The following is a 27,392-nucleotide window of genomic DNA, read 5'->3' on the forward strand; positions in this document are numbered from 1 at the left end:
AAATGCTGCTTAAACTTGCTGGGCTGATGGAACACACAGTTAAAGGAGAGTAAAGGCAATACTTTGAAACATTTATCTGGACAGCTATTTAGACTGCAGAATGTAGAAAAATGCAAATCCCTATGTGGAGCGTTGACATAAATCACTTGACTGATGATTATTTTTATACAGTATCTCACTATAGTCGTTGTTTCTCACATTTGCAAGAATTATCACATTTACTTATGTAATGCCATCCTGACATATGTAAAAAAATAAACTGAGCTGGATTCAAACCCTGTGCCATCTGTGCCATGAACATAAGCTCACTGCCCTTACACCTACTGCCACAGAGAAAGCTGAGCTGCAGCTGTATTTTTTACACTCAGTACTATCCAAAGTGCTAACAGCCTTGCCTCACCACTTGGTGTGCTTGTGTGAAGGAAGGCAAACCAATAGAAATATAATATTTTCCCATTTAAGCAGAGAACTGCATTTGTTTATCACTTAACTCCATCAAAATGGGGAAAGTAGTAGCATCAGTTTTTAATATCATAAAAGTTCTGACACAGCATTTCCTATACAAACTACAATATGAACACAATGGTATCTGTCAGATATTTCAGCCATAGCATATATACATAAATAATGCTCAGGTTTAAGTTTTGTTCATTAAATGTAGATCTCACAGGCACAAACTCTTTGACATCATTTTTGCAAGCCAGTTGCTCAGCAGTGCGCTATGTTAAAAGGTGTTTGACATGCATTATTGTGATTATTGCACAGTTATTTTCATCCCATCTAAAGGCATTTAACAATACAACAGCAGGGAAGGAACTTTTTATTGATTGAACACATATTAATTCAGACTCATGTGTACCCTGCACCTATGCACTTGATAACTGATATGTCAGTAATAGTCTAATGTCAACTACACTACAAAAATAAATAGCACAACTGCATTGATATATTATTTAAACCTTTATACTGACAACCGACATTGAGATTGTGATTGTCTTACTATGGACATCAATTACTCACAATATGAACACACAAACATCAACACTTGCATCCATGCTGTTCACAAAATATGTGTGTTTGTGTGACTGAATGTGTGTAATGTATACCACATAATGAGAAACAAGTGCATGTATTTCTCAGTTGTCCAACATGCATTTATGATAGCTTATTGCATATAGTTTAAGAAGCTGTCTTTTAAAGGTATATCTGCACAATGCAAGTAAAACAGAAAATCCCAAGTCCACACTTTGCACACCAGTGTCATAACAGTATATGTTACCTGCAACACATAACGATAATGTCATCCTATATAAAGACCACTATGACAAGGTAAAAGCAGACTTTGATAATGGCACAAATATTAACTACTATGTTTTGCAGATATTAAATAAATAGGTAGGGGCTCAATTAGCATAACAGCCAAATTGTGTGTGTGTCTGTATGTGTAAGTGCGGGTGTTCATAGTCAGAAGAGGATGAGTCTGTGTCCTGCTGTCAGCAATCAAGTCTAATGGAGAACAAAAAATTTTACAGTCATGCATGACTAAACAGCCATTTCATGCAAGCCTCCCAACATCTTCTTCCAAACATACACTGATGATGTCATCTGGTGTAAAGTGTTCTGCAACAGAAGAAATATAAGGTTTGTGCTGTGGCACTTGAGTTAAGTGCTGCATTCTCTACCTTGTGTAACTAGTTAGGTAGGGATTCTAATCTCTCTGCAGTCTACTTGTGTGTGTATGTGTATAGTCAGAAGCACATGAGTCTGCATCATTCTTTCAGCAATCAAGTCTCATGGAGTTCAAAAAGTTTTACAGTCATTCATGACTACACCGCTATTTCATGCACGCCTCCCAACATCATCTTCCCAAACATACACTGATTATGTCATCTGCTATAAAGTGTTCTGTAACAGTATCCAAGTCAGATGTGGTGCTTATCTTATATACTGTGTCCTTGTAGATAGGTAAGTAGGGGTTCTAATCTTTTTGCAGTCAACTTATTTTTGCGATCAGTTAGCTGCCATTGTGGAGACAATTTTAGAGCAGTGTGCCAGACACTCCTCCTAACATCTTCTCAACACACACCAATGATGTTATCTGCTATAAAGTGTCCTCTGATACCATCCACGTCAGACTTGTAAAGTGATATTTATATTAAGTATTGTGCCCTATAGATGGGTAGGTAGGTTTTCTGATCTTACTGTAGTTAACTTGTGTGTGTGTATGTTTGTGTTCAGTTAGCTGCCATTGTGGAGACAATTTTAGAGCAGTGTGTCAGACACTTCTCCTAATATTTTCTTCTCAACATACAATGATGATCACATCCTCTATAAAGTGCACTCTGACACTCTTTAAGTTGAACTTGTGCTTTGGCACTAATGTTAAGTATGGTGTTCTCTAACTTCTGTAACTAGTTAGGCCGGGTTCTAATCTCACAGCAGTTAACCTGAGTGTGTTTTCATCCAAATAATATTTTGAAGACAGTTTTACACCAAGCTGTGACTCAGCTATGTTAGACACTCCTCCTAACATCTTTTTCTCAATATACACTGATGATGTCATCTACTACAACGTGTCGTCTGATACTATGAAAGTCAGACTTGTGCTGTGGCTCTTATGTTAAGTACTGTGACCTGAAGGTATGGATTCTACTCTCACTGCAGTCAACTTACATTGTGCCAACAATTTTAGAGTAGCATGTGAGACACTTTTTCTCAGCATACACTGATGATCTCATCTTCTATAAATTGCACTCTTGACATTCTTTAAGTAAAGCTTGTGCATTGGTGCTAATGTTCAGGAACATGTTCTTCAGTTTCTATAACTAGGTAGTTAGGGGGTTATAATCTCACAGCAATTAACTTAAGTGTACTTTCATCCAAATAATATTCTGGCGACAATTTTATGTTCATCCAAATAGTTATTTTGGAGACAGTTTTACATAGAGATGTGACTCCGCATCTAAGTCAGACACTCCTTCAAACATCTTCTTCTCAGCATACAATGATGCTATCAGCTTTTATGAAGTGCACTGCAACACTGTTAAAGTCTTACATTGTATGGAATAAATCTTCAATAACTACACAGGTTTAATGTTCAAATCTGATGTCAGTCAACTGCTGTGTGTGTGATTGGTGGTATATTATGGTCATTGTATGATCTTTTGACTCTGTTTTCATTTGACTCCCACTCCAGAGAACCTTTAACATAGCCCCAAGAATCCAGCATCCCTTTTTTCCATCTATCAACATAGCATCCTTTTTGCAGAAGACTGGAGGATGTCATCATCTCAGAGATGCAGATACACATGGTGAAGCAGAGTCCTTTCATGACCCTCTGCAAGCCATCTCCAGACCACTGCATGTGTGATTGCTAATTCTGTCATGGGGTGGTGAAGTCACACATGGACAGAGTTGGTATGTAATACAATTAAACACATATACACATGCGTTTGCACCCTTACTATCTTCCCTCATATAGATGTAGCAATTAATTTAAATGTCATAATAATGGCTAGAATATTATGTGATGCTGGCTGTTAGTCTAGTAATGTCATATGACCCTATTGATATTGCACATGACAATGTTGTTTTCAGCCACATGTGCTATGTTGAAGTGTGGCTGTATGGTAACCCTACAACAGTGTAGTCCAATATTTGATTTGAGATAATGTATTGATGGCCGCTGCTGTCATTCGATTACATGCTCTTTCAATAACAGTTATATTAATATACCTCCTGAGAACTGTTGACATGGGATGATGTTATACATATTGCTGCCTTAATAAGGCATGTTTTTTGCAGTGGAGTATACCAACATTCTACACAGTTCTCATTCAACCATCACAGTGACACTTCTAGTATGGCACAGGTGTGCATGTGTTTACTTACCATCATTAAATGCTCTGTGACATACCTTTGTATAACGTCATACTGATTACATAGGCACACACATTTTTTTCATCCACATGTTGTAATGTTTTTATATACATAAACATAAAATTAATTCAGATTCATTTGCAACCTTGGTGAATTCACTGTATGCACAATTGTGCTGCTATTCACAAGGATTATTGAGGTGGTCCCCAGGAGTATTGTGTGACTGTCAGCATTGGTGTCAGTAACTGTTCTGCACAAACCGCATCCACCTCATTTGTAATGTGTCCATATATGGTATCAGGGCCCTCTCACACAGCTTTTCAATGAAAATCATGTAGGCATATGATGTGCAATTGCTATACTGATGCAACATAGGTAGAGTTGTATGACAGTGTGAACACTTCCACTGTGCGGCATGTGATACATAACCAAGGTTGTATTTAGAGGTGTTGTCACAATTTATTTTTTAAATAAATACAAAATGTTAAGGGGGATACACAACTAAGTGTAGAGCTGTTTGTGGATGGCACCACTCATCCTCAACTGTAGGAAATAGACAATCTGCTAGCTGACAGATTTGGATCAAACTTTACCCGCCTGTACACACTGGAAATCACTCAATGTGTACATGCAAACATTACTCAACTTATTTTCTCAAGAGAACAGCTTATCTGTGTAGTCTCTAAGGCTAAAAATGTGGCATTAATGGGCCATGACAACATCTCAGGCTGCTTTTTCAATAACCTAAAACCTGAACTAGCAGAAACAGTTGGATTCCTAATTAACCATAGCCTCCAGACAGGCTACAATTAGAGAGAAGGGGTTACAGCAACAGTTATCCATCCATAACCTGACCCAGGGAATTATAGATCCATAAGCCTGACTTGCCTCATCTGTAAGCCAGTCAAAAGAATCATCATAGACCTTATCAAAAAGGACACAGATAATCTCCCAGATGTGTACCCAACCCATTTTTGTTTCTTTAAGAATACATCATGTCTGTTAAATCTGTTTGACTTCTTCAGGAAGGTCGCCAAGAGCATGGATGAGGAAAAGGCTGTGCATCCTGCATAACTAGACCTGATCAAGGAATTTAACACAAATCCGCACTCAGATATTACAGGGAAATTGTCTCAATTGGGCATAAACACCTATATCACCAGGTGGGTAACCAAATGGATCACTGACAGAACACATATTGTCAAAGTGTGTGAATTCACCTTTAGCAAGAAGCCAGTGACCAGTGCGGTACCACAGAGTTCTGTACTAGGCACCTTCCTATTCAGTATCTAATCATAAGAAATCAAGTCAAACTTAGGCAGCCTTTGTCTTACTAGCTTTGCGGAGCACTGCAAATTGTGGACAATCATTGAATCCATGAACACTATTGATATATTGCAGAAAGTATTAATATACAAAAATGACTGGTGCCAGAGCCATGGAAACACACTAAATAAACACAAAAGCATAATTATTCCCTTTTGGAAAGCAATTACCTAAGCTATTTATAATATAGACAGCACCCCCCTATGAGTACATCCAGTGGTATATGATATGGGTACTCAGGTAGATCATAATCAGAACTTTAACCACCATGTGTCCACAGTGGTGACAAATCCCTTGTATGTGACACAGGCCATAAGTATGGGCAGGTCATCCACATCAAAGAGCATTATAATTATATTGTACTCAGCCCTCATCACTCCAGTAATTGAGTTCAATTCATCCATTTTCATGTACCGCATCACACATTTGCAACAGCTGGAGCAACCCCAGAGTTTTCACACAATGAAGATACATACTGTAAACAACAGGTCATATACAGATAGACTGAAAGCCCGATTACTGTATTATATCTACAACAGACTACTAAGGGTTGATCCGTGTCTGGCCAACAGAGCACTTCACAATCTGGCCTTGATGGAAATGTTACACATTATTAACACAAACTGCATGAGGGTCACTCATTCCAAGGATGTTACTCTAGCCCGTGGCCAAATAAATCCCATTGGAGAGATAGATACATCTCTCAGACAGTACCCCTTCTGTGGAACAAGCTTGCCATTCATGTAAAACAAAGACCTTTCCTGACCCTCTTCAAGTGCAATCTAGACCAATGGATGGTTAATTATAATTGTACTCCTGTTGTTACGTCCATAGACAAAGGCAGTTTATATTAGATAACATGACATAGGCACATACCTGTGTGAGCATTTTTTAGGTATATATTATAACATAGAAGCTTCGGGTATTCGAATACCTAAACCTGGACACATAAATAGCGAAAGTTGAAAATCTCGAACGGCCACTTCCGTGAATTTTTAACAGGAAAAAATTTTGCTTGGCTGTTATAGGGAATTTGTACTTTTGTCCAATGTTGCATGATCTCAGAGTTGGATTGTTGAGTTAGGGGGGCTGTGGGGGGCAAAGCCCCCCACTTGATTTGGGTTCAAAAGTTTGTTTTTTTGTTTTGCAGCCAAGTGATTTCTTTTCCTGTGCAGATGTGGCTGTTCCCAGTTTTGAGCTTTCACTATTTACATGTTGAGCTTTAGGTATTCAAATACCTGAAGCTTCTGTGTTATAATATAGACCCCATTTTTCACATAGCCATTGAAAATTGTGTAACTCATGTTAAATATGGTTAGGGCTTCATGGGATCTTGGGACTACAGCCTAGTATTCTCCTGTGCACCTACCTATGACGTTCAATTGTATACTAGGTACAGCTATAGTGTGACTGTACAGCATCACAGACATACATCATGTCAGTATTACTACTTAATAGTTTGCATGAACACATATGCATGCATGTCAGGATTTCATGGTAGTATAAAATTTTCCATGGCAATGTCAGGGTGACAATGATTGTGTGGCACATCTTGGGATTGACGTGCTAATAGAAAGTCTGCTCAGTGTATTGTTAGGTATGTAAACAATATCACAGTGGCAGCTGCCTCACTCATTGACTCTAGACTTTGCAGTGTTGCAGTTTCTGTACACATGAGCATAACTGATGCATTGCTATCAGTCTCACATAGTGCTGTACCATTCATTATAATGGATCACGTCTCAATTCACAAATTCACACATCAATTGGAGGTGCTGCAGGCAATATCCATTACAATATCCATTGTTATTATATGTGGCAGGTGCATGCAGTAAACAGCTGTGTGTAGGGAATCTACTGATAATAGTGTGTTGATATGGCTGATACCTATGTCATCCAGGGTGCTTTATTCAAGAGTATCAGTTTTGGCACAGTGAACTCCCACACATCTTGTTGGCTATACATAACTATTCTTTGTGATGCATAACCATTAGGAGTTGACAATGCAGGCTTCCCTTCAAAGTGCTCTACAAGATGCATGTCTTTTTGTGATGCACCCAGTAAATACGCAGCCCACTGACAACATTGACGGCATGGGTTAGATTCTTGAAGGTGTGGATTGTGTCTCATGTGGCATGCATACCTCTCAACTGGCCAGGATTGCCCCTAATTTAAAATAGAAGTGTAACACTGTCCCTCTTGACCTCTCCAAAAAGTGGCCATTTTTGAAGAAGGTATGTTGAATTCCCCTTAGAGAATACTAACAAACCATTAAAATTGTCTAAGTGTGTTCCTGTAGAACACATATAATAACTTACAATCATATATTTTAGATCATTGTCAAAGATTAATGGTGGTGTTAGTTTAAAATTGTCCATGATTATACCTTCTTCTGACTATTGTTGTCCATGAGCCTGTTGCTATTTGTCCCTGACTGGCTGAGAGGTATGCTGACATTTCAGCCATATCCAAGCAACTCATTTTGCACACCTTCACATTATACACATACCCCTATTGTATATACTGTGTTTGCTAAATATCCTCTTCAGTGATTATGTCTGGATGTTTATATAACAACCATTCATCTCCACTGATATGTAACCTTGTGTGACAGTCACATAATATGCTATTATGTGTGATGATATAAATATACTAGCACAGGAAGTATAAACAGCAGTGCATATGTACTTAATTTTATGGTATTGACTTGTCTTTGGAGTGTACATACATTGACATGCCCTTACCTTCTGTATAGTACCGTGTTTCACGTGTCTTCTTCCTATTTCTACATTCCTACCATGCATGTCTGTGGCACTTTTCAATATGCACACTTCCCCATACTAGTGTATTTATACGGCATTTTGTTTACCCTTGATAATCACCTCAAATACTTTATTTCAGTATGCCAAAAACATGTTAAAGTGTACATTGCACTAAGTACACTTTTCTGTAATGTGTTTCTACTGCATTCATTGCATTTATTTTAGCCCTGGTGATCAGTGTGGCTGTCTGCACAATTCTGCAGAGCAAGCTTGCCTGTTGGTAAACTTGTTCGAAAGTTTTGTATGCCTTCATGCTGCTTTATATGGTCTCCAGGCTTGCAACAGTATTGCTGGCCATGAAACCTCACTTGCATTTGTGTAAGCTTGATACACGGCATGCCTATGCAATTAGCGCTGCTGATCATCTATTTTGGAAAAGGTGCAAAGTACAACTCGGATCATCTAGAACCCAATAGCTGTTGGGTACCTAGTGGCCCCAAGATCCATGTTTTATTCAATTACCTCCTCCACACTTATCACAAACCAGTCTTGGCCCATCAGAGTGGGTTGAAAGATGGAGGAGTAAGTTGAAGACTAAGACAAAGTGTAGAAAAACATAAAAGAATAGTCTGTCCAGGTGCTGAGAGTAGGCTAGCATAGAGAAATGAGAGTCTGCTGTAGATACGAAAAAAAGGAAACTGAAAAGCAGCAGAAAAGTCACCATGGAGTCCTTTGTCAAGGACTCCATTTCACCTAAGTATACACATATCACAATCCGGCATTTGAGTGGGTGATGACTCATTCTGTGGATGAAAATAACTCACCACAGCTGTCATTTGATCACCGATAAATGGTCATTGACCTGCTGTAATATTGCACCATATAATTTCAGTTAACACTACTTATTTAATTGTTTATGGGAGCCCCCTTTGCTTTGAAGTCACCAGTTGTCACTATGCATATGGTCATCATTATTGCAACCTACTGAGAATGTTTCATTAGCCTGTCACTGTATGTTCTATATTACATGCAATACTTGATCCCTTGCATTGACCCGCAGTGGTGGTGCTGCGGTAGCATTGTCACCTCACAGTAAGACGCTATCCGGTTCGATTCTCAGCTAGAGCATCTTCTGCATGGAGACATGTGTGAATGGGCGTACCCTCGTTGAAGGTTGTGCATCAGGCCTGGCAAGCCGGTATGTAAAAATCAACTGACAATCATTAGCAGACCAGAGTTTCACTGTGGCGACCCCTAACCAGAAAAAGCCGAAAGACGCAAACAAACAAACTTGATCCCTTGCATTCAGTTGCATGCTAAGTATAAACAGCAGTCAGTTGTAACTAAACAGGCCTTTATGAGTGTTGATATTTAAAATTTGTTTTGAAGCATCATTCTTCTTCACCTGTTAAAATATTTATACAGGGCCAGTCTATTTAGAATGAAGACTACATATCATTGCATTCACAAAAGCATGGAGGCTAGCAGATGCAAGTCATCTCTTCAGTTTGACACCTTTACACATTGGAATAATCTGTTTTGTCCATTCACACCATTCAGCATTAGACAAAAATCCAGCATTCTCTATTCATTGCACCTCTGACTGCACCTTATACCTAAGTAAAATGGGCATCTTTGCTTTATAAACTTAGGGGTGGCATTGCTTTCTAGCTCATTTTCTGATTGGGTATTTTGCATTATTATACCAATTTCCTTAAAAAGTACTGTTTTATAATTCTACTTAAAGCTTTGATCATTTTCATTGGTGACAGCATGCTCTCATTTCTGACATCCCGCAGTTCATAAGAGGGTACAGTAAAGTAGTTAGAAGAAATAAAATAATTGCATCTCGAATTAGAGAACAGAGTCACTGGATAAACTCTATTAAACTGATTGCACTCTGCTAGGATTATGACTCATTAACACTAACTAATGGTGAATGAGCACCTTGAAGAAACATCTGATTTATCATTGGTACAAATCATTGTTCATTGCTTTTATCATCTTGTTATTTGATAGATTAAATCTTCCCTCTTCTTAAATAGAAAGATTCTGAAATGTTAGGGTTTGATAATATCTGAATAAGCCACCAGAAATCATCATCGATACGTGTGATTAACTTCAGGAATATTGAGCTCTTTTACAATAATCGCCAATATTGAAGGCAATACTACTTGCAAATAAATTGCTTGGGAGTCAGTTAAAATATACTTGCATGCATTTGTGGTCCTATACATAGGCCTCAATATGAGTATGCACCTTAACTAATTAGTATTGTTTTCCGTAAAACACTGTAACTATTCTAGATTAACACATACCCATCACATATGCTGATCTTTAGTGTACTGTGCTATTCTGAGAATAAATATGCTGATACATAATTGGATTACCTAACCAGTGTAATTAAAGGTAACCTATAGAAACAAAGTTTGATAAGCTAAATTAAATGTGAGTTTGTCTTGCTTACAATCAAACAAAGATAACAAATAAAAACATGATTTAAAAATGATCTAACCAAGCCAAATAAGAACTGTCTTGAACATATGTCAAGGACAATGTCTTAAGAATTCAAGAGTGAAAAGGCATGCATAAACATTTTGGAGTACTGAAACTATTTTATAAACTGGAAAGGTAACTGAAACCAAATAAGACTGACTTTTCCCCCTTAATTTCAACACTGAAAAGAAGTAATAGTAGTCTACATATATTATTAAACAATAACTGATATGAATGACTTAGTTGTATAACCTATTAGTATGACTGTTGCTCATCTTGTGCATTTTGCCAAAAATAAAATAGCTAATTTAAGTGATTATTGGCAGAGTTTAAGTCTCACTAAAACAAATATTAATAACTACATACTACTCAATATCTGATTATAAATGGCTGCCACTGGACAATTACAAGTATACAGGAATGATAGCTATAGATACAACATCTGGTGATTTTAAATCAAAAATGAAGTTATAGTTAAGATTTAGCAAGTAATGATTAAATGCAGATTTAGGTACATGAAGTAACTATTTTTAAACATAATATCTAAGGATATCTGTGGATGCATATCAATAACCTGGTAAAACTCCACAGGAAAAATATTAATATAATCCACTATGTACATCAAAGATGTTTAGATAGTAGATAAAGATTAGAATAATAAGCCTGTGCAGAAGCATTAAGGAATAAAGCCGTGAAAATGTATTCTGGTACCTCAGCTTTTCACCTTCTAAGGAATAATTTGAACATTATACAATCACCTAATTTATACACCAAGTGCTGTTGCAAAACAATTATCTAGTTATCCAAATTATCAATACAAATTCTGCATACATTTAAACAACCTAGCATCCCACTTAAACAAAAGTGGATTTTTGTTAAAAAACTGTATATAAATATATATATATATATATATATATATATATATATATATATATATATATATATTCACTACATAATCTCGAAATACTGAAACATCAAATTTCAATATTTCAAAACTATGAAACTGAATCCACAAAACACCAAAACTACAAAACCTGAGCCCAAAACCACAAAATTCAAAACACAGAACAAGCCGCATACACTACACTATACATACACCACAACACCCACATCATAACATAAACAAAAACTACACACATACACAACTCATGCACATGTAAGCAGGGGGCAAACCCCCCTGCACCCCCCATACTAACTCCAAGATCACACAAACAGGAAACAAAAGCAAACTCATAGACGCACATTCTCCAGTCCCTCACACACACATAAAACATATCAACACACTCAAACACACTCTAACCCCCACTCAAATCCCTTACAAAACACTCACTTACCTGACAAAACACCTAGATCCACACACAGCACTGCACACCATAAACACACAATCCCAGATATCACGTAGAGTAAGGCCATAACCGCGAATTCAAGATATTCTAATTCACGATTATGAACTTTCACTATTTTAAACATTCGGGTTTATAGTCTTTTTTTTTTTTTAAAACAAGTTTATTATTTTTAACATACAAGAGAAATATCATAACAATTTTATACAAGTAATTAAAATAGATATGATTATAACACTCAACAAAATAACCAAAGTATTTACAAAGACATCCACTACAATCAGATCAATTAATTAAACTAAAATACCATGCTATTGAAGTTAAGATTTTTTAACAGATTTTGTAAAGTATCCCATATAATATAATAAGATGTTTTTCTAGTAGTTCTTGATTTTATTGTTATCAATTCCATATGGCACACTATAGTCATAACATTTTTAAATTCATTGAACGAAGGAGGTGAATCTGAAATCCAATTTCTGGTTATTATTTTTCTAGCCACAGCTAGAATAGACCATAACAAGGGTAGCTTAACCTTTTTAACACTTTGAGGTACAGGAGTGTTGAATAATATAAGAGATTTAGAAATAATGAAATTATCTGTAAAAAGAGCCTGCAAAAAATCATTGATTGACTTCCAATATTCTTTCAATTTTATACAGTCATAAAATATATGAGCCCAGTCAGCATTAATTTCTACATTACATCTTTTACATAGATTATCTTTATTATTTATTTTATTCATCATCAAAGGTGTATAAAAGGATCTATGTAAAAATTTCCATGTAAAAAGTCTCCAGACAATGGAAGAAGTAGTTTTATAGGCAGATTCCAATATATATTGTTTATCTTGTTGATTTGGTGGGTCACCATTAATGGAAGTGAAATAATTCCAGTAGGTATCTACACTGTAAAAAGTTTCTTGTCTGATAATTTTATGTATGTATGAAAGCTTACCTTTATCAGAAACTTTATGCTGTAAATTTAATATCAAGTAATCAATCAGTGCTGGAATAGATTCTTTAACTGTTATAGACATTACATCAATATTATTAATGAGATGTTGTCTAAAGGTCTGAACTTCTAACCAACAAGATTCTCTCAGATCAAATTCTTGTTTTAAAGAGTCTAGATTTTTAACTTTATTATCAGATATCAACTGATACCAGTACTTTAGATCATTATCTGTAGGTAAATGAGTTCTTTCAGAAGTGGATGACAAAAGCATACCTCGAGTATACATTATAGGGAATATAATAAAATTCCATTCCTTATATTTAGGATGCATGAATATAAAATTACAATAACTAATAATAATGTTTAATGGATAACTAACTGTATATTTAGGTGTAATAGGTGAAGTACAAAATTCTTTTAGTAATCATAGCATGGAGTTATTTACAATCATATTTTTATGTGTTAAGGAGATTTTCATGAAGTGAATACTAATTAGTTCCCAGTAATCTTTCCATTTTGCAACATATGACTGATATATTAACAAAGTAATAACTTTTATAATAGAAGAGATAGTATATAAGTTAAAGTCCGGAAAAGAAATACCCCCTTGAGACCAGCTATTAGTATGTTTCTTTAATGCAATCCTAGGTCTATTAGGTGCCCATAGGAAATTTAACATTAATGCATTTAATTTCTTGATAATTATTTTTGTAGGTGGGAGGATTATTGATTGTATTAAGTATAATATCTTGGGGAATATTATCATTTTAATAATTGTAAGTCTCTCTTCCATAGTAAAAAACATATTATTCCAGGTATTGAAAAGATTTTGTATATTAAGAAGACAGGTATTATAATTATTATGTATAATAGATTTAATATCTTTAGTTAGTATTATACCTAGATAAGTTATCTGACCTGAATTGGGTACATATTTAGTAAAATCACTAATGAGAAAATTTTTTCGTGTATATATAGGTAGTATTTTAGTTTTTTCTTCATTGAATATTAAACCAGAAATACTTTTAAATTTCATCATTTTATCAAATAGAGACTGCATAGAAGAATTAGATCCTGCTGATGTAATTAGAACATCATCTGCAAAGAGGTGAATTTTAGATGTTGTATTTTCATCTATTTCAAATCCCTCTATATCAGTACTATTTCTGATCAGATTAGCCCAAGGCTCCATTATTAAAGTGAATAATAGTGGAGAGAGTGGACACCCTTGTTTTGTACCTTTAAAAATGGGTATTTTTTGTGAGACATATGTTCCTATCTTAATATAAGCCAATGCTCCTTTGTATAGATGCTCAATTAGATTTACAAATGCATCTGAGAAGTTTGTGCACTTCAGTAAGGTAAACAAGTAGTCCCAACTTACTGAATCAAATGCTGAACTTATATCGAGACTAATAAGTGTTAAATCTTTCTTTCTCCTATTTGCAAAATCAATTAATGTTAGAGTCCTCCTTATATTATCAAAAGTGTTTCTATTTACAATGAAGCCTGTCTGATCTATATCTATAATGCCTGGGATAATTGTCTTCAATCTATCAGCAAAAATATTCATAAACATTTTATAATCAACATTAAGTAATGAAATGGGTCGATATGAAGTACATCTAGTTGGGTCTTTATTGGGTTTTAAAATTGGTGAAATAAATGTGTATTGCCAAGATGGGGGGGTTATTAGCTCATGGGTTTATAGTCTTGAGATACTGAAATTCGACATTTCAGTATTTCGAGAGTATAAATGGCTCAAATATATATATCTATACATATATATATATATATATATATATATATATATATATATATATATATATAAATATATATATATGTATATATATATACACAATTATTTCTTCACTAACGTAATACTTTGTTTAAAAATCCTCTTTTACAAAGTTAAATTGCTATCAGTATTAATTCCCCTTGGATTAACTGTCTATTGAGTTCATCCCTAAAGCTACCCCCATACTTCAAAAATGGCCATGCCAACACAGTAAAAAACAGACTAGTCTCAGAACCCCCATGTACAGACACACAATGGTTAGCTACAGGACTATTCACATTCTGCCTTCTAATATCTCCCAAATGTTCCATTATTCTAACTTTCACCTTTCTCTTAGTCTGCCCAATATACCATTTGGTGTCTTGACAGCCACATCCAATAATATTCACAACACCCTGGGAGTTACAATTAAAAACTTCTCTGGCTTTATAAAATCTACCATTAATCTTACAACCATTTAAGTTCTTTACCCTACCACATACTGAACAGTTCCCACATGTCTGTGTCCACGCTCTGTCACCCATTCTACTGATCAAACCATCCCCAATCAGTAATTCCTTCAAATTGTTATAGTTTCCATAGAAAAAGGTTATATGTTTGGAAAAAAGGACTTGTGGTGGAACTTTTTCCATTTTTTGTGTTTTTTCCGCCATTCACAATACCTCAGCCTTCACCTTGAGGTATGAGAGAAGACATTGCCATTGATCTTGACAAATGAGTGGGTCACTCAAGTAGCAAGATGGAAGCTTTCTAGTCAGAGGGGTACCAGACTAAAACAGTAGGTTAATACACAGGAAATAAAACATATAAACATAAGCTTTGTTAGCTCAAAAGACAAACCCACCTCCATAGGTATCACAAGGGATAAGAAACTAAGAGTAATGCTACTCAATGCCAGAAGTCTAAACCTCAAGATGCACGCACTCGAAACTCTCCTTAGCATGGAGAAAATCGATATCTGTGCAGTAACAGAAACCTGGTTCAAGGCTCAGAGAGCACCCCAGCACTACCAGGTTATACCTCAGACCATGCTTTTCGGCCCCAAAACTTGGACCGTACCACAAAAGGAGGGGGAGTATCAATATTTGTCAAAGATACCCACACCTCCAGGTTGGTGGCACAGCACGAAGCATCAGAGACTATCCATGTGCAACTAACAGTGGGTAAAACTGCCTTCCAGTTTATAGCCTGCTACAGACCACCCTCCCAAACCCAGGAACCCCACTTGTCCTTCCTGAGAACACTGGAAATATGAAGGTCTCTCCAAATACCATTATAGTGGGCGACTTCAACTACCCAAACATAGACTGGGAGCATTACTCTAGCTCCAACACCCTAGCCCAAAGGTTCCTAGAATTTATAAACTCAAATGCTATGGAACAACATGTTACCACTCCCACAAGAGGATAAAACATACTGGACCTGATCATCACCAACATGGGGACTCTATGCTCCAGACCAGAAGTGTATCCCTCACTGGTAAGATCAGACCATAAACTAATCTCACTGGATATTCACATCCCGACTCCACCCCCTGCCCTGAAAACCACAGTGAAAAACTTCTCTAAAGCAAATTTCACACTCCTCAAAACCGAGGTGGAATCCTTCAAAGCCCCCGGGCCTGTGTAAAATACGGCCCAGACCGCAGAATCCTTTATAAACGCATTCTATGAACACCTTCAGGAATGCATGGATCATGCAATCCCAAATAAAACCAAGACCCAATCCTCCAAAGGCAGACGTCCTGTCTGGTGGACCCCAGTCATAAACAAACTATATAATAGAAGGGGGAAGCTACTACATGATAGAGCAAAATCCCAAAAAGGGAAGGCATCTCTGATCAGTATTAGCAAAAAACTACGGGCACTCATAAAATCGTTTAAGGCCAGCTTCAAGAGAAAAATTGCACAGGACACTAAGGATAATCACAAGGCTTTCTTTAGTTATGTTAGGAACCTGGGTGGGGAATTCCCAGATATGCTCAGAATTAGTCCAAAATGCCAAAAAATACACCAAACCCACAGACATTGCCAACATCCTAGCTGACAGGTTCAGCGCAAACTTCTCCCCCCCCCCACATCAAAAGGGCAAATATTTATCCCAGCAGAGTGCTGCCCCCCCCCCTGACATCTCAGATGCTCAGGTAAGAGCTGCCCTCTCCAAAGCAAAAAACACAGCATCAATGGGACCAGACGGTGTCCCGGGCTGCGTCCTACATGAACTCTAAGAAGAGCTAAACCCAAACATAAAACTACCGTTCAATCTTAGCCTTACTACAGGATATGTACCCAAAGAGTGATGTACAGCAACAGTGGTCCCTCTCCACAAAGGTGGTGCCTCAACGGATCCTGGAAACTATCACCCCATAAGCCTGACTAGCTTAGTCTGCAAAGCTATGGAAAGGATCATCATGGACCTCATAAATAAAGATATTGGGGACCTACAGACACTGGATCCTACCCAGTTTGGCTTTGTTAAGGGCAGATCCTGCCTCTTAAATCTGGTTGATTTCTTTGAAACAGTCACCAAGGCCATTGACAAGCAGCCTACCTGGACCTCGCGAAAGCCTTCGATACAATACCTCACTCAGGCATTATAGATAAGCTCACCAGCTTAAATATAAACCCCTATGTCACTAGATGGGTTGCAAACTGGCTCAAGGACAGAACCCACATGGTTAGAATTGCTGGAGCCATGTCAGACTCCAAACCAGTTACAAGTGGCATCTCACAAGGCTCAGTCCTGGGACCTCTCTTGTTCGGTATATATTTCTCGGAGGTACAGGCCAACACGGAAGGACTGTGACTGACTAAGTTCACAGATGACTGCAAACTGGGCGCCATAATCGACTCTCCAGCTGGCACAAGCATCCTCCAAAAAGGCCTCATAGAAACAGACAACTGGTGCCAGAGCCATGGCCTCAAGCTAAACACCAAAAAGTGTATAGTCATCCACTTTGGCAAAAACAAAGTGCCCACAAATTACCACATAGGTGGTAATCCATTAAGTACAGAAGAAGTAATTAGGGACCTGGGGACCCAAGTTGATAGCAATCTCTCATTTGACAACCACGTGGCCAAAGTGGTTAGAAAAACATTTTATATAGCCCACCTAATCCTGAAGGGATTCACATCTAGATCAGGGGAGGTCATCGTGCCTCTTTGCTCATCCCTCATCAGGCCCATAATTGAGTACAATGCCCCTTTTGGGATTTACTTTACCAGACACCTGCAGCAACTGAAAAGACCCCAAAAGTACCTCACCAAGAGGATCAAAGGGCTCAAACAGATGCCATATTCTGCTCGGTTAAAGAAATTCCAGCTGTACTCAGCAGCATACTGCCTGCTCAGAGGCGATCTGTGCCTGACGTATAAAGTCATGTCCAACCCAGAATTAATGGACATGCTGCACCTCAGAAAATCCAAATCCCATCGAGCTACGCGCTCGAGAGACTTGAACCTCAGCACTGAAATAAATAGGTCATGCTGGAGGGACAGATTCATAACCCAGAGGCTCCCTTCACTCTGGAATAAAATCCCAGTCCAGGTTAGGCAGAGTCCCTCATTGACTCTCTTCAAGTGGAATCTTGATGAGTGGATGGGAGAGCATAGGTTTACCCCGGGTATCACTTCTGTGTCACTGTTAGACAGAGGCACAGTATACTAACCTCGGAAAAGGGCATAGCAAAATTAATTTAAAATGGGTGGCGAAAGCCAAACACACTCTGGCTAGGCTTATAAATGCCGTAGGGCAGATAGCCTAGTATGAACCTATGATCCTATGAACATTAGGGCCACATAGCCCATCCAGTCTGTTCATGTCAGTATCTAGGAGATATGCAGCAGACCTCACTCAAACAAATAACTTCATTTTCTACACTACTTACGAAGCTTGTTTTATGTTTGTTTTACACATCCTTGATTTTGTCACAGTAATTAATCTGCATGCCTTTTAAGAAAGCTGTCCCAATCATTGTCCATTATTTTTGTCAAAAATATGTCCTTGTACATCTATTTTGGTAGCCATCTAGTATTGTCATACCATGGTGCCTATCTCGTATCTTTAAATTGTGATCTTTTTTCTTTTGTATTAATATTGTATTCATTCTACAGATTTCATTGAGTAGACAAAGTATTCAGTCCTAGTCCTGTCTGTGTTACTGCTTCTAGACTGTAGCATATCTAGATAATCTAATATGTCTTTAAATGGCTTACGGTAAAGCCTATGCACACTTCTGTTGCTCTCCTCTGAACTGCTTTTACTCTATAAATATGTTAGCAAAGATTAGACCTTCAGGAGTACATATATACATTAGAAAATGTCTTACTTGTGTCCATTAAGACAGATAGCATGTTTGTATTTGTCACATGTTTGATAGTATCTAGCTTCATTTTTTTTTATTTAAGTGGTTTCTTTATTGTGAAGAAGTCCCTATACCTTGATAGATATGAATGGACTCACTAAAGAACTTTTCCTTTTATCTTGAATCCAGTTTCAAGTGTGTGTGTGTGTGTGTGTGTGTGTGTGTGTGTGTGTGTGTGTGTGTGTGTGTGTGTGTGTGTACATTTTTTGTTATTGCTCCAGATATAAACATTCAAGCATACAGCATTGTCTTAAAGTCCAGGCACAGGTCTTCCCCAAGTAACCCATTAAATGTGTATAGCGTTAAAAGTGGATAAATGAAAAAGATGATAGATTAGTAGTAAAACAAATATAACTATGATAAATTTTGGGGTATGGTAAAAAAACAGTAAAAGAGAAAGAGAGTGTCTAAATGAAGAAATAAACTGTTATCAAGAAAGATATGTTTGTGGAAAATAAAAATTGATGATAGAGAAAAAGAAAAGTATGGTATAAGAATGTAATGATAAAAAATTACGATGTAAACCTATGAGAAAATCTAACAGATAAAATTTAAACCTATAAAAATAAGAAACAAATGGTGCAATCTGAAAGTGAAAATATTAAGATTTTTTGTGGTGACTGGTAATAGATAAATTGCCAGTAAAAGGAAATATGCCACATAAAAAGAAAAGTGAGAGAATATGCCTCCATTGTCAAAAAGAAGAAATTATGGAACATGTTTTTGCATGTAAAAGAGTAAAAACATTATGGGTAAACTATGTAAAGAGCATTTTTTTGAAAATATAAAAGAAGTGGATAAAATAAACATGGATATGATTAAATATGGATATTAGAATATAAGTAAATAATATGTTAAAAGAATAAAGTTATTTTATGTTATATGTGTTATATGGAATGAAAGAATAAATGAAATTATGCTTAGTAGTAAATGGATTTTAGCAACAATATTAAGTAAAATAAGATGGTGGTTATGGAAAAAGGAGTGGGGGTCTAATAGGGATGAATACTTAGCATGATTGTAAGGAAATCATGAATATGTATAAATATGTTTGTATATTTATATATTTGCACATATGTAAATATTTATACATATGTAAATACTTTGTAAATAAGAGTTATTTATATATATAAAGGACCCCAAGTAATCCACAAGAAGCAGATTATAATGACATTTCCTGAAATCTTTCTGAGTAGTTTTTCAACCCACTGATTTTTCTAGTAAAAAATGATTGTACCTGTTTAAGTGCTTTAAGGTGGCTTCTTTAAAGGCTGCAAAATGCAGTTCAGTATTGAATAGTTAATCATCAGTAAGATATAAAGTGGTATAATGGCCAACATGGAGTGATTAGACATTTCATTTAGAATTAGATGGACAACATAAAAGACTGTCTTAACTTAGATAGCTACACATTGGTCAAAAAGGTATAAACCGTTATATACAGTTGTCCTTAGATCTTTAACAAGTAGGTCAGATTTAATGATTTTACCATTTATATGTAATCATAATTTGTGTCATTTCTGCCAAGTCTCATAATGCTACAATTGTTGGCATTTAAGTTGAGGCCATCAGTACTATACCATGTATGTACTTCTGTATATATATTCTTCAACAACTTCAGCAATCTCTAATGAGAACTTATGTTACCCACTTTCCATTCATTAGCATATTTGGTAATGCAGGGCGGCCACGGTGGTGCAGTGGTTAGCATTGCCGCCTCACAGCAAGAGGTTCTCCGGTTCGATCCTCGGCTCGGGTGCCTTCTGTGCGGAGTCTGCATGTTCTCCCTGTGGTCGCGTGGGTTTCCTCCGGGTGCTCCGGTTTCCTCCCACATCCCAAAGACATGCTGCAGGTGGATTGGACACTCTAAATTGGCCCTAGGTGTGCATGCGAGTGTGCCTTCTGTGGAAGGTTGGGCGCCGGGCTGGCAACTCGACACCGTAAAACTCCACTGCCATTCAATGTGCGGACAAGGTGATCCGCTGTGGCGACCCCTAACTGGGAAAAAGCCGAAAGAAGAAGAAGAAGAAGCATATTTGGTAATGCACTGTCAACTTTTCATTTTAGTGTCTGAAAACAGTAGTCCAGAAAAGAAGTGTCCCAAGTAAAGACCTCTCTGATATACAAAGCCAATGTTTTCTCCATTTAATTACACAATATTTTCATGTAATGCTACTTGTAAATTATTCTCCTATGCATGACAGTGCTAAATGTTTTATCAAGATTAATATTATCCGTACATTCTGCCATGCCTTCCTCTAGTGCTGTAGTTACCCATACAAAGAATGTCACAGGATTCAAAAGGCCAGACACTCTCAGTAAAATATACTCCCCATCTCAACTTAAAAATCATCTAGTAGCAGTAGATTGACCCCACACATATATGCACACGCAACATTTTGAATTATCTTTATTATGACTCTCTCTCCATAATTTTACATAGAATGTAGGTTAGGCTTATAGGCCTAAAATTGATCATTTCAGTTCAAAGTACGCTCCCCATGTGATCTGTTACCACTACAGCCTGCTACCATAGGTGAAGGATATATCTACATGGTAACATTTTATTTAATGTGATTGATATGGGGTTGAACAGGGTTTCCTTGATATATGGTAGGTGTGTCTTTCTGACATAATGAAAATTGACCTTTTGATTTTACTTGTGCCAGCAATTTCCATGTGTACAATTACATAATGGATGTTTTCCTAGTCTAAGTAGCACTCCAAAATATGTCTTTGCTTGCTGAGAAGTTAGGATATTTTTTTTTTTGCAAACACATTCACTGCATCCTGTGGCTGGGTGATCAATCGATTGTTTGTGAATAAAATGTTCGATTCACAATTGTTTCCATTCAAATTTCCAGTGCGATTAAAGAATACATTATTATTGGGTTCAGTATTTCATACCAGGCTGAGTTCATAGGTAGATATGAAAGATCTGATGAAAAAATAAATACTTTTTGTACATTATTTGCCCTAAGCAAACCATTACAACTAGATTAATTTGTGAAGCACAAGTAGTACTTTTTTCTTGTGTCTTATTGAATTTCTCTATGTGTATATCACACTGTATACATGAGGGAATTCAAGGATTCAAACTCACAATTGCAGGATTAAGCTGATTAGTTGTTGATTGCTGTATCCCACTGTACTAAACTGCAAAAATCTGAGATGAAGCATGTTCATAGGTAAGTACTAGGCTAGTAGCCGTTTTTCCTTTTTGTGCTCAAATTAACCTATCCCTTTTGATTAGTTATTGGCTGTACCTATCCCATGTTTGATTATTATATATTACCCCTAATGACAATAACTGGGATCATACCATAAGATACTTTGAGGAGACCCATGCAATGCATAACGCATTTGGGAGCTGCCACCGTCCATTAGAAGTACAGGGGCCAGTCCTAGTGTAAAGTTTCTGTTCCCATCCTTGTATCCAACTTGAGCTTGAATATGGACAGGACTTAATTTAATTTAATGTGGGTAGGGAGTTTGTTACAGAGTAGCAGTATCCTCTGCGAGATATCTCCCAACAAACTGTTCTGTTACTGTTGTCAATTTAGGTTTAGAGGTATAAATGAAGTTTCTGCTATAGTGGGGTGATACAGAATGAGATGTCACAGAGATGTAAGTGGATTATTTCATAATAATGCATTTACAAATTATTCTGTTCTACCACAAACCAAAAAAAATCTATTAAAGAGTAGCCAGGGAGTTGATGATGACTATGATGAAAGCAATGCCCATGGGTTGTTTGGTAATGCATGTTACCTTTGTGAAGCTTAGGTCAGCTCTAAAATGGATTTAGGAGCAGAGATTTCAGGCAATGTGCAGTGCATTATTTAGATTAATTTTATTAGTAGAAGGAGGCAAGGAAGGAGTACTGCAGGGTGTCCAGATATTTTTAGACTTGTGTGAGGTTTTGGGGGTGCCACCAGTAAATGAAAGAAAAAGAAGACCCAGACAGCTGTAAAATTCATAGGTTTATTGATAAAATGCATCTTTGAGCCTTTTCAACATCCAAAATATAAACTGTTGAAGTTGCGGGAAAAAAATGATAGCATGTTGAGTAAGTTGAAAGTGAAGATAATAGAGGAGATGGCGTTGCTAGGTTTGTTAAACTTTGTGTGTAGAGTGGTTTGCACAGGTAGAACATTAAATGGGTCCTTAACAAATTTTTTATGAGGTTGAAAGAGAAAGCACCAGAGGGTTAAAGCATCCAAAAAGATTTCAGGAGGACATGTTAATTTAGAGGAAGTTTTTAATGAGCTTTTCTCACAGATTGTCAGTGTGGCAGGAGCATTGGGTCTCATTGGCAATTTGCATCTCTATACAGATGCATTAAGGGGAAATGGCATGAGGGCTTACTATAAAGGTAAGATGTTTTCCATCGCTTGGCCATGTGATTGGTTTTATGCAAGAAGAAGTATCATTATATGTTTGGAGCTGACACCAATCTGTAGTGTGGCAAGAGGAGTTGTATAATAAAAGGGCTATCTTCCATTATGATAAAAAAGTTGTGGCACAAGCTTTGTTAAAGAAGTCTGTGATGGATGATGCAGTTCAGTTTTTGTTAAGGAAGCTGACATTGCATTCCCTTAATATTCTAGTGTCATTTTCTAATAAGTATGTTCCTGGGAAATTAAATGTGATTACTGATAACTTGTCTCATTTTCAGATCTGCAGGTTTTGGGGCTTGGATGCAGAGCTACCAGCTGCTGTCCCAGGAGAGGTTTGAGAAATTGAGAATTTATAGCCAGGTGGTTTATTCAGCAGGCATGGTCTGAATTGTTAGGCTATAACAACTCTCATATGCTGACTCTAATATAACTTTTATAAATACCAATACTGTGGTATCTCAACTGAGCCACTAAGCAATACTGTCCCTAAATCTCATCTTCCCTCTTCCTTTGTTCTATATTTCACACCCTCCCCTCTTCTTATATCTGCATTCTTTTACTCTCTTCACTCTCCTAAATGTTACTCCCCAGCCCTCTACTTCTACCCCTATATTTAAATACTTCATCTTCCCCTCTGCCAACTTGGCTTAATATTTAAAGGTGTTTTATTGGCTTTTTTTTTCTGATGACCTATTGTAAATCTACATTTTTACTACAGGTTTCTACCTCTTGTAATTTTTAGCTATTGTTTTTGCTGAATGTTATGATTTGTTAATTTCCATTATCACATAAACATTTGTTGCTTTGTACTCATATTCATATATGGTGTGAATGTATATAGTTATATATGCAAATTCACATTACTGCTTATGTAAAGTCTGTTATGCTTTTTTTCCATGTGGAGCTTTTCTCGTCCGGCCTCCACTGAAAACAGACCACCAGCCCAGTTGGACTAATCTGGTTGACAAAAGACAAAATATAATAAATAAATAAAATCAGTTTATCAGTATGTTTACATCAGGGCACATTTAGGATTAGTGTGCTCCTGAGAAGTCCAAAATAGACCAACATTTGTTTGATGGAGGAGGCAGTGTTAGTTTGGGTTTCAAAGTCTAAAACAGATCAAGCTTGTATAGAACAGTAAGTAATCTTGCAGAGAAATTGTGAACCAATTTTATGTTCTGTGCAATAATTTTTTTCTCTGAAGAAGGTAACTGGGTCTAATCATGATAACTTGATTTTTCATTGTGTGGCTGGTAAGCAATTGTTGCCTAATCAGTTTAAAGTAGTTTTGAAAAGACCTTTGTTTAGTCATGGAATTATCCTACAGAAATATTAATCACATTCTTTTCTGATACAGGGACCTCAGATTTGACTCAGAAGGACACATCTATTAATTTTGTTCAAAGGAAGGGCAAATTGGCTTTTGAAGCTTATAAGTTCTATATATGGTAGTTAAGGATTAGTTTGGTTGATACTCCTGTAATGTTGTCTTCTTGCTTTCTTTATATGGCAAGGGAAAATATTAATTATACGCCATGCTTTCATATTCTCAGTTTCCAGACAAACAATGATAAGACCAGATGTAAAGTTTTTGAGCCTTGATATGTCCGTTTGCGATGAGATTTGCAAAGGAAAGCAAGGTTTGTTGTGGCAGCATCTTTTACCATAGTTGGAGGAGTTCAGTGGCGCAGCCCTTAGTTTAGGGGTTATTTAGTTTAATTCAGTATTGTGTAAATATTAAAGCTATTAGGATTTAGTACTGTTTAGCATAATCTGCTCTCACAACATGCCCTTAATAGCCTTCTAACTCCAATATGCCTCTGCCTTGTAGCTCACAAAAAATGGACTGGGCAGGAAGAATATGCAATTTCCTAACTTCTCTGTAGCCAGCTTGGTAGATACCAGCATCTTGAAACAATGTAGGAATTGTCTCATGTTTACTGGCAATCACTTAATCCTTAAAGAAGCAGACACACTATGAGAGAAGGGAACTTACACAAAACATACAAATGTTTCAAGCACGGGCATTAATGCCCTTCTAGCTTGCCAGCATTCCAAAACACTTGTTCCCATAATATGTGTCCAGGCTGTTCTTAAAAATATCTAAACTAGTACTGGTTTTAATGTAATTTGGTAGTCTATTCCAAGCATCAGCTACTCTGTCAGAGAACCAATTAGTACACTTCTCATTCCAATAGAATTTTCTACATAGGTTATCTGATGATTCTCTAGTATGTTTTGAAAACACCAAACATTCCCAGAGGTAGTTGTCTCTAAATGCCCTATATACTTGAATGAGATCTGCTCTTAGATATCTGTAAGAGACACTGTACAAGCTCAGATATTTCAAGTCTTTCATAATAACTTAAATTGTCATATACATGGATGCCCAGGGTATATTTCCACTGTAATCTTTCCAGTTTACTCATGCTTGCTTTCTTATAGGACTTCCATATTGTCTTTCCATACTCAAGTGTAGTTGTAATGTAATTAACAAACAATAACTTCATCATTTTTGATTTCCTAGACTTTATAAATCTTTTTATGCAACCTATAATTCTATAATTATTATTATTAACCAATTGATTTATATGATTAGAAAAACTCATAGTTGAATCTACCCATATACCCAGGTCCTTAAATGTGTCTACAGTTTCAATCACTGTGTGCTGTATTAAATATTCATCTTTCAATTTATGTCTCCCAAATCTCATATGCTTAGTTTTTGGTGTATTTATCAGCATACAATGACACTGGAGGCTAAACCCTTACATACAAGTGAACATCAGTTTGTTGAAACCATGCACGTAGTACCTGCCTCACATAGTACACAACACACACAAACTAATGTAGACTGAGGCACTTAAAAGCAATCTTCCTAAATAACAAAGATTGGCTGGATCACCTGTTGTCAAAGCTGTGCCTCAGCAAGTCCAAAGGTGCTCAGAAAAAACAACACCTACCACCTCACATACTGTCACTGTCAGTGAAGCCGCAAGCGCTAACCCCCTAAGGCAAACAAACGCCCTTCCCAGGACTCTTGTCATAAGGGACTCCATTGTAAGATATACTGATATGCCTTTAACCAAGCCAAACAAGGAGAAGAGCACTGTTAGCTGCTTATCTGAAGAATCCACCAAATCGCACATACACTCAAGTCATTATGCCACAGGTACCAGTATGATTCCATCATAGTCCGTATAGGTGTAAATGACCTGAGATGTACCTCCCTGACTGTATGAAGAGAGACATTATAGGGCTTTCAGACTATGTATGTCAGGCTGGTATGAGCCTAGCATTGAACAGTATATTACCATCACTGAGGATGATGCCACAATATGAGAAAAAATATTGATTTTAACAATTGGCTGCCTTTCTGGTGTCATTCTAAGGGAATCAAATAATTGTCAGCTTGGGAGGACATGCTTAACAGACCATGCTGCTTTGCCAAGGATGCTCTACACCTCTCCCCTCTAGGCTTTTGAATACTGGTTATCCACCCCCATGGTACCTTTTTTAGGCAATGCCAAATTGACAAACATACCAGCATAGCATTATCAATTCAACTGAACCTCAAGGTGCTGCTGTTCAGTGCCAGGAGCCTAAACAAAAAACTACACTCCCTCCAAGCCCTCCTCACACTTAAGAATATAGACATCTATGAAGTTACTGAGACATTGTTTAAAGCAGCAGGGGAGAAGCCCAGCAGTACAAGGTTTCAGTGTCTCTCACACCTTTAAACCAGTAGCTGCACAGAAAAGGGCCAAAGTTGGAGGTGTCTCAATATAGCAAGGATACCTCTAGGGTGATCAATGGGATGATGCACTGGAGTTCCTTCATGTGCAGCTCACCATAGACAAAATCCTGTACCATATGATAGCCAGCTATAGGTCATCCTCCATGTCCCATCTACTTGAGACACTTACAATCCAACCCAACACCCCATTCATGGGAGACTTTAATTACCCCTCTGTAGACTGGGAATCCTGCATGGCCTCAAATCTACAGACACAGAGATTCCTGGACTTTGTAAATGCAACATACCGACCAGATAGTGAATACACC

This window comes from Protopterus annectens, chromosome 14.part0 (assembly GCF_019279795.1).
Source record: "Protopterus annectens isolate FY-2018-M chromosome 14.part0, PAN1.0, whole genome shotgun sequence".
NCBI classification, from domain to species: Eukaryota; Metazoa; Chordata; order Ceratodontiformes; family Protopteridae; genus Protopterus; species Protopterus annectens.